At 38.5% G+C, this 10,316-nt stretch overlaps 1 long non-coding RNA gene across 1 annotated transcript; it reads right to left on the reverse strand.

The window, feature by feature from the left end:
- Window positions 1-3,908: 3,908 nt before the first annotated feature.
- On the reverse strand, window positions 3,909-5,117 carry LOC144937951 (uncharacterized). Its single transcript, XR_013637800.1, has 3 exons — window positions 5,042-5,117; window positions 4,146-4,205; window positions 3,909-4,001 (listed from the first exon to the last, which is right to left on the reverse strand). It is a non-coding gene; the product is annotated as an uncharacterized LOC144937951 (long non-coding RNA).
- Between the last annotated feature and the right edge of the window lie 5,199 nt (window positions 5,118-10,316).

The following is a 10,316-nucleotide window of genomic DNA, read 5'->3' on the forward strand; positions in this document are numbered from 1 at the left end:
TTTTCAAACGATTAATGGATGTGCAATTGACTGTTTATCTTTTTCCAGTCGCCTTCAAAGGCATCAGAGGTGGACTTTGTGATCCTGGCGACCTGGAAATCCTTCATGAACATCACCATCACATGGATCATTATTTTTTACTGTATATGGATTAACGTAATTTAATTATTTAAGGTAGCTTGTAAACCACTTTGCGTATTATGTTGATCATTGGGTCTTCGCATAATTTATTGTATTGGTGTAATGTGCAAGAAGTTTATGTAAAATGTACATATTCTTTATTTAAATTGCATGTAATGCAAAGATTTTGATTTAAACACCAACGCAGTGTTTATGTATATTGTTGCTGTTTTTGCCAGGATTTTTCTGTTGCGCGTAGCCACTTTAAGATGTGTCTTGTTCATGTTTTTGTTTTGTTGCGGTTGCACCCGAGTCAAGAGCCGCATGGCTCACAGGGTTATTCCTAATAAATTAAATCAATGAAATATATATATACACATTTGTACTTCTGATTGTGTGTTCTTAATCAAATAAACAGTGCTGATGTATAATAAGTAAACATGAATATAGACTCATTTGTTCTCAAGTGTGGTGTGATTGTCCAGCCATTTTGGAAAATGTTCTTGGGGAGCGACATGTCCGCCAGAATGCAAAATGGCTGATCCGGAGATCACGCTGGTGGCTTTTATTGGGTTTCACACAGTCCCAGGAATTCGTGTTCACTCATCCATTCCTCTGGGTGCATGAAACATATTGTTGTTGTTAAAAATGTCAGTTGCCAAGACAATCTCTCTCCTCTTAAACATATCTGGTGGTGGTGGGTGGGGGGGGGGGAAACAAAACAAAAACCATTCCCAGCAAATGTGAATGCATTCACTACAGCCCTACAAATGTACTGTGAGTTTGACGCAGATCATGTGAAAAATATAGCAAACACACGAGACAACATCATTTATAGATAAGATAACCAAGTAGAAGAGTTACGGTTTATTGCGAACAGATAATTTTATTTTGAAACCATTGATGACTTAATGATTCAGAAATCAAATAATTCCATACCACGTATTACTTCGCAAGGATTTTAATTGTAAAGATAATAGGAATACACCAATGAAACAGACAGCAGATTGGGTAAGAGACATGCAACAATACATTGCCGTTGATATAATATCAGATCAGTAACATACTCACCACTTCTGTCGGGGAAATTAATAATATTTAATACAAATGTAACAAGAATATAAACGTCTGGCGATTGAGTAAAAGTTGATTCAGACGTTGTTGGTAATTTAATCTCAGCATTGGGTAAGAAACGAATATAAAAATATCTATTTACATAGAAATTTGATTTCACAGGAGACATTTGCGATGTAATAAAAATGGTATGGCATATGGAGGATCGAGGGAGATACGTTATTGATGCGGGCATCGGAGTGGCAATTTAGAGTGGCAATGACTGCGAAGAAGACAAAGGCTAATTATTGGATACTGTAAGAGAAGGCCTGCAAAGTCTCATGTCGTCTCTTTATTACACGTGCAATCTAGCTGACAGAAAGTGTGGTAGTTAATAGCATTGTTTGTGACATTTAATTGAACATCGTGTGTTCTCAAAATTAGATGAAAGTTTAAGTAGTTCAGCTGTAAAAGTTCAATATAAAACCAGAGAACACATTGTCTCGGGCATAGTCAACAAAGATGCCATTATTGGTGGCATCAATATCGAGCCAAACCGTGTCTCCCTTATCCAGATGTTGCACGATGCTCCCACCCATGTTTTCAGCCCCAGAATCTTTTGTTAGTTCGTCAGTAACAGTCAGGATGGTTCTGGAATTCCGTTTCAGAAAGGCTGTTAAGTTTTTCCCAGAAACTGAGAGGTAGAACGTGAAGTAGTAATACCCCGGATGCTCACATTTGAATTTTCCTGTCTGAGTATTGTAATGCTTTTGTAAGTTAGCAATTTCCAAGTCGTGTTTAAGTATTCCAACCGTGCTCTTTCTTCTGTAGGAGGTTTTGACTGAGAAAGCGGATCTCGGCAACATGTATGGGGAGCCCTTTGCCCCATCATTTCCATTGTATCCCCTGGGTCCTCGGTCTCCGTTTGCACCCATTGTGCCCACGTGCCCCGGGTCTCCTGTATGACAGACACAGATTTAGATATTCATCCAGAATTCCCTCGTTATTCACGAATTTGCTATCCGCGTTTTTGGCTCTCTGCAAATGGCATCCGGAACTCCGCACGACTGCATCGAGAGAGAGAGATAAAGAAAGTGATGAGAGATAAACTGATGAGAGATAAAGTGAATAGATAAAGTGATGAGAGAGAATGTGATTCGGGAAAGTGATGAGATGAAGTGATGAGATAAAGTGATGAGAGAGAAAGTGATGAGGCAAAGAAATTATGTATTATGATAATGTTCATGCATTTTATTAGCCTATGCATTTATTTATAGTCATTGATTATCCGTGAAATGTGCTATTCACGAGCATATCAGTAACATATCCCTCGCGAATAAGGAGGGAATATATTCTTGGTTCATCTTCTTGCTTCTTTCGGTAAAGTCACGTAGAAGGGAAATAATAAAATAATAAAAATAAAACATAATACAATTTTCACAACGTTTCGGCCACAACGCAAGCAGCCGTCCTCAGGTGAAGAACAGAGCTGTCGGAAAGACAGCGTCCTAATGAACACTGCTTGGCAGCGTACTGTATTTTAAGCTGGGTGGGAGGAGCAGAGCACCTTGACTAAGGAGTTTACATATCAACAGAGGAATTTAGCATGTTGATGACAAATGCAGATATGGGATTAGTCGCTCCTTGTGGAATGTGTAGGCGGTGGGGTGTCTCAAAGTCATATTATGCTCGTGTATTATGTAGGATTAGCAGTAACAAAGGAAGGAATTTTTTTTAATAATTCTAAAGAACTGCAAATACCCTACTACCATACTATAAACCGATGTGAAAAAAACGTAATTTAAATTACATCAATATAATCAATGTACTCAATATACTTAAGCTGAGCTATTAATATTAAGTAACTGGGTATACACTACACTATATAATGACTTATTATACCTTTCAATCTAAATTACACTGTGTAATATCGTATACACAGCCCCAATATAAGCTCTAACATTATGTATTGTATTCATATGTAGGAGAGAATACTGTAGCAGAGTGTTCAACTCGCAATCTCAATGAAACAAGTTTAAATCCCTCTGAGGCAGATAGAATGAATATTACTTCGTGGGAATTAAAATCGTCAGTATATGGAGAGATTAATCATTGCCATAGAAATGTAGCATTTTGAAGCAGGCTGACACTTTTCTTGATTGATAAAACAATAGTAGTTGGTGCTGGTGTGCTAAATACATAAATTCCACCATGTTGAAAATTTTATATATCAAGGCTACCATTGTAATAATGGTTTTGTACTTACAGTGAGTCTAGGTTTCAAAAGTAATGGGTTAAAAGTTACCCCATGTTACAAAAACCCACTCAAATGAATCTGTTTACAAACAACTTCAGAAGGTTGCCAAGCCTATTCACAGTGTATCAAAGTCTCATCATTGTAATTTTACTTGCTCGAACCCAAAACTTCGCCTAAAACAAAGTGTTTATATTCTCAGCAGCTCTCCCGCGATATGTCTCACCTGATGACGATTGCTTGTGTTGCGATCGAAACATCGTGATATAGTTTTTTATTTATTTGATCTATCTACGTGGCTTTATCGAAAGACCCAAGGATAATAATAAGAAAGTGTTCAATATTATGCTCGTCTCTGGGGATGAATTGCCTGTGGATTACTACCCAGGGAAGGTTTAGATAAGTAGTAGTAGGAGTGGGCATGCATGTCGAAAGAGAGGGAACAGAGGGGATGGTATGGAAGTGTGAATTGTACCTCTGGCTCCCTGAACACCTTTGTTTCCTTGAGGCCCATTCTCACTCATCGGTGCGTTGAGTCCATTCTGTCCTTTGGGTCCTTGCATGCCAGGGAGGCCTGAACAAAAAACACATATGCTATTACAAGTTTATGCAACTTGTAGCTTCACATTTCAAGATTTCTAAGTTCCAGTGTTCACTTGAGACCACAAACTGACAGCTGTACAATTTTTGCACAAACCTAATGAATGGTTTCACACACCTGTATTCCCTTTCACAGCTTCGCCAGGATCTCCAGGTTCACCCTTTGCTCCGTCTGCTCCTGAACATACAGAAGCAATGCACATTTTCACACCAAGCTTTACTCGATTAAATACTCCAACTAGGCAGTATTGTTATCAGACGATAGATTTGCTGCACATTTGTTGCTGAAAACCAAACACATTTAAATGCCCGCGGTTGGTTTTCTGGTATATTCTATTTGTTTATCCCACGCATGTGTTTTTTTTAACTTATTTAATTTTCAAAATTTGTGTGGTTTAGATCTTAATATTTGTATATATAGATTTCTTATTTTTTTCTTCCAGCATTATGCTACAGTTAAAAGTTACAATTTTAACGTACACATACAGCCCTTTTGCCAATCGACTGCTGGATGAGGGCCTACACACATGTTGCTGGTCATGGGGATTAATTGACCATTTTGCAGCACACTCACAAGGTGAGAGTTTGTGAAGGCGGGGATCACATATGACAGGAGCATAGACACACAGTAAAAACTATGGATTTTGCTTCACTGCCCTGTGCCGACCACTATGTAGTCATGTAATAAATGTTTCATCTTCACATATGCAGTTAAACAAAAAATATGTTTTTGTACATCAATAAAATATCCGTATAATACAACCAAAAATAGCAACAAATACTGTGTCAGATACAACTTGTGAGAAGTGATTCTGCCCTGAAAGTTTAATTATCGACTAATTCTCTCATTCTTTGACTGAATTGTACGTGACCTAAACATGCCTCACACGTATCACGAATAGCACAGCGATATAAAGCACTGCTCAAATTCACCTGCTCGTGTCTAACTTTGAATATAGTGGCGGTGTAATTCACAACGCGTTGCTGGCGAGGTCAGAGGAAGATTTCACTCACCATCCTGGCCGTCGGACCCACGCTTCCCGTGTTTGCCATGGATTCCTAGATACCCCTTCTGCCCCTCGCATCTTGGTTCTCCCTCTTCGGCAAAGGTCCCTGCCGACACCATCAGCAGCATCAGCGTCCACGATATCCACGTGTGCATAATGGCTACGAACAAAAATGCACGCTCATCTGAGAAAAAAAAACAATTATACGTTAAAGACAAATTCCACTTTAAGATTCAATGCAGAAAATTACAGAATATAATTTTGTTTTAAATACATACACTCTTCATCAAATAAAATAACGCCACTGTTTATAATGAATAGCTGAAAATATATAATTTAAAACACTTCGATTAAAACCATGATCTAAGTTTTAAAATACCAATCACAAATTCTGCAGGGTTTCTTGAGATTCTCTTGAAATTACTTTAAGAATTCCACGCAGATTTGTCCAAAAATGATTACGCCGTAGGAATGATTTCCGTGTCGTTAATTGTGATGAGGCTGTACAAAGCACTGGGCTTTATATATTACCATGATGTGAATGACTGCATCAATGACATCACATTGCATGCTGTTTTGTTCAGACCACTTTCTCCTTTTTAGTCGGAAAACCCTCGTGACTTTGTAGCTTAGTGTTTAGGCATATTTTGTTTTTAGTGGCGTGTAATATATAACCCTTTGTCAATCCACTGCTGGATGAAGGCCTCCCTATATCATGTCAATGTTCACTCGTGTATATCAATCTGAATTTAGACAACTGTAGAAAAATTAAAATGTCAGCTGTTGTGAGCCTGACAAAGTACATTTAGACAAAAAGTTTACTCTACTGATCTTTTTCAATTATTTTCATTCAAACACAATTACAGAAATAATACATAGTTCAAAAGTAAAAATTATAAAGTCTCTATAAACACAAGTGAGCAGTGGAATTGCGCTTATCTCACATTTAGGCCGATGAGCCAGTGGCATAAATGCTAAATGTCCTTAGCAAGAGGCAGTTTATCCTCAAGATAAACATGAACAATAATGTCTCACCTTTAAAAAAATGCCTTTTGCATTCATTTTGTTTTCAAATTATTGTGTGGTATACGTAAAAAAGAGACCAGATGGCTCAATGAGCCATTCTGTCTACAGGAAAGCAACCCATACTGATGCCTACCTAAAACCTGAATCCCACCACCATCCATCCCAGAAAAATTCCCTCATCAAAACTCTACACCATAGAGCTTAATGTATCTCCGACCATGAACACCTAACCAGTGAACTCAAACACGTACACCAAGCTTTCAAGGCGAATGGATATTCTGACTACACAATCCGCAAAGCCATCACCCCAACCGTGAAGAAGGAGCCATCTGAAGATCCAATCAAAACCATCATCTTGTCATACATAGCAGGGGTAACCAAACATATTTCCAAAATCTTGAATAAACATAAGATCCAGGTCCGATTTAACACAGTGCATAAAATTCATGACCTGATCCAATCTGTGAAGGACAAGATTCCTGACATGCAATATCCCGGCGTCTACAAACTAAGCTGTATCTGCGGTAGCAGTTACATTGGGGAAACTAAGCGACATGTATCAGACCGTGTTCGTGACCATAAGGCAGATTTGAAACACGGGAGGACCAATACTTCTGCCGTAGCTGATCATTATTTTAATACGGCTGGCTCACGTGAAATTGATTTCTCTAAGACGAAGGTACTTTGCAAACCCACTGGCTATCAGCAAAGATTAGTTCATGAAGCCATCCATATATACAGACACAGACACAATTTCAACCGAGAAGATGGGTATAAACTCAGCAATCACTGGAAGGACGTTATCTGGCCGTTATGTTTCCATTTTAGACCTGGCAGCCAACTACGACCATCACGTCTAGCAGCAACCTCCACCGTCAACAGTGTGAGTGTGTAAAGCGAGGTGCAATGATTAACTGGCAGCCCTTTCATTGGTGGAAACCCACCACCAGCGCCGTCGCTGCCCATCACTTACATTAACATTAGCTGCCCCGCCATGCTGCTGCACCTGAGCTACGCCCATGTTAAACCTCTACCTGGCAGCCCTTTCAATGTTGGAACCCAGCACCAGCACTGTCGTTGCCCACGACTACTACCATCACTTATATAAACATTAGCTGCCTCGCCATGCTGCTGCACCTGAGCTACGCCCACGTTAAACCTCAACCTGGCAGCCCTTTCAATGGTGGAACCCAGCACCAGCACTGTCGTTGCCCACGACTACTACCGTCACTTACATTAACATTACCTGCTGACACTTGAACTACTTCCATCTTAAACCTTTATAAACAGTTTGCCTTTAGAGGCTAACCCCGTTTTCCTGATGACGACCGCTTGTGTTGCGATCGAAACGTCGTGGTTTTTATTATTATTATAATTTTTCTATCTATGTGACTTTACCGAAATAACCAAAGAATAGGTGTACATAATATATATGTTCATGAACATTTGCTGACAAGCCCACATTTAAATATGTGTGCAAGAGAGCTCCTGTTAACCACGGTGATGTGGAGGATGGCTATCACAGATCCTATTATCCGTAATCTTATCTGAAAATGTACTCTACTAATCTGTGAAGGGGGGGGAAATCAGATAATTTAATTAATTTGTTCACATGGCTCCTCTTGCGCATAATAGGAAGCCGTTCCACAATGCAGGATGAAAAAAACCAGGATAATCGTGGATAATAGGAAGAATATGGTCTCCAATAGGAGTTTATTAGACGCTGGAGCTCCTGTGGATAACAGGAGTCAAAGATCAGAGGGTAATTGATAAGTGAAAAGGAGTTCTGTAACATGAATTCCCTATGATGTCAGACCATATGTTTTATTTATTTTATTTTCGCATACTTTGGAAATGTTGTCCTGGCTTTTATAGACTGAAATCTCTCCAACATTTCAATTTTTTCCGATGGCTGTAAAGATAAATTTTAAAACGACCTAACCATTAGTATTATAGCACTGACTTATATCGTGCTTAAATGTACATCGAACTATAGAAGATGAATGCAATGTGCAATATTTCATTGTAAATTGTTATATTTTAGACGATGAAACTGCATGTATTGCACGTGAAATGCAAAGCAAAACACTGTGCACATTGTAGTTTGAGGTCTAAATTTAACTAAAAGGTCAGCAAATAGTGCTTTAACGTGTAAACATCATATTTCTCAGCGAAACACAGAGAATAGAGGAACCAACAAAGACGAAGTAGAGTCAGCAGCATGCATCCGGGTGGAACCTCCAGTCGTTGAATGACAGACAAACATGTTGCTGAAGTCTCCAAGTTTTATGCTATTTGGCAGAACCGGAGAAAGTTTTCCCTGAACCCCATGTCTGGTAGGAGTTGATCACATCTGAAAAAAATTTAAGCTGTTACAACTAAGAGCAAATGAGATTTAAAAAAATACAAAGGAGATGGACAAAAAAAAAATAAAAAAAATAATTGGTTTGATTTGAGTCGTGGCCTTGAATCACGACAATTGTGTCAGTACACGCACAGCGCTTTGGTCATTCCACTGCTGGATGAGGGCCTCCCCTCCCCATGCGGGTTCTTTTTTTAATGATAGTTCACTAAATTTGTCCATCTGGATTGAATGCAGGGAACATAGATGCGAGAACAGAAGTGCAGTCCAACATTAGATGTAGCTGCACTGCTCTCTGCTACCTTACTCACTGTTACCCTGCAGTCCTATGACAACCTGTGTGTGCACTGCGGTCTATTCATGCTCAACCATGCTTCGTTTCTGCGGTCTGATGGGATCGGGCACATTCTAAATGACTTAGTCATAAGCGTTTGGTGATAGGAGGGGTGAATCATGAATTACACACTTCATTCTCATGAATCGTCATTGCAAATCAAAGACCACGAGAGGATATGAGGCACAAAATGTGAATTACTTAGGTATCTTAAGATGTTTCGGGGTGCCAGGTACAGTGGCAAAGAACATCATTATGAACTGGGTTCCATCGTGTATACGTTGAAGAAAAGAAACCCATTAATTTGCCAAAACTACTTTGCAAAATAGTCTGTCTGTGACTAATTAAGATTTAAAAGACAATTTTTGAAAGACTTCATTTTTTCAGTCCAATAAAGAAAAAAGGCCACTTATTTAAGTAAATTAAATTGTGACCGCCAATTTTCTCTCATGCAAAAAGGGTGACTGTGAGACGTTAATGAATGGCCTGGTGGGAGTTGAGCATGCACACCCACATGATCACATTTTAACCATTTTAAAGATTCATCTCATATTCATGAATTTTAATTTTTACATTATATCTATTGATACAGTATTTGTTTTAAGAATGTAAATGCATTCATTTTATTATCTTTGGAAGTACAGTAATACATCGATAATTGATAAAGTTTCCGTTGAACGAACTTTGGATTTTTTACAATTATTTTACACAGAAAGCTAAACATGGAAGATAAGAAATGAATACATGAATACATAAACAGTGTTTACTAATCTACGATACTATATATTATATATCGAGCGTTGCGCATCGCGATGTTTCATTTATTCATGTAGTTTTTATTATTATTTTACATTCGTGGAGTTAACTACTTCACCTGGTGTACAGGAGGTCGTGACCTGGACGTTTGTATATTTGGAGTTTGCATGTCCTCCCCGTGGTCACGTGGATTATTTAAAGTATTTGGCTGCTATACATTTCCAATTGATAAGCCACTTCGTTGTGCTATCATTTGCCGCCAGGTTGCTTCTGAAAAATAGCTATATAGCTCAGTGGGCCTTTCCTGGTAAAATGAAAAGTTATTTTTTGTAAAAAAAGACATTGCTTTGAGTTAGGACAATATAAGAAAATTCAACCACGTGCATTTTCGTTTTTTAAACAGCACCAATGTGCTGACTATAAACTGCAACTTTAAACAAACTTCAGTTCACACAAGGGTGTGGAGGAACAATGGATTTTGTCCCGGAGCCAGTATGCGTACCATTACATTCAGTGCCAAATGTAAATGTACACAAGCCACTGGAACTGGCTATATCCTGGACTTGCAGTGAGGTTTCCCACCCATCTCACACGCATGGCCGAATTGTGAAGCTAAACACTTTTGAGAGCCATTCCAATTACCATAATAAAAATGTGGAGTATACTTTTTGTTAGATTTTTCAGCAAAGAACACCTGATTTTACAATTCAGTGATATAATTTTTAGCCACCCGATACACTTTTTGATATTCCTATAATCCGTGAAAATATTTGTGTTTACGTACGGATAAAATTAATCAATCTG

The sequence above is a fragment of the Lampetra fluviatilis genome, chromosome 2, assembly GCF_964198595.1.
Source record: "Lampetra fluviatilis chromosome 2, kcLamFluv1.1, whole genome shotgun sequence".
NCBI classification, from domain to species: Eukaryota; Metazoa; Chordata; class Hyperoartia; order Petromyzontiformes; family Petromyzontidae; genus Lampetra; species Lampetra fluviatilis.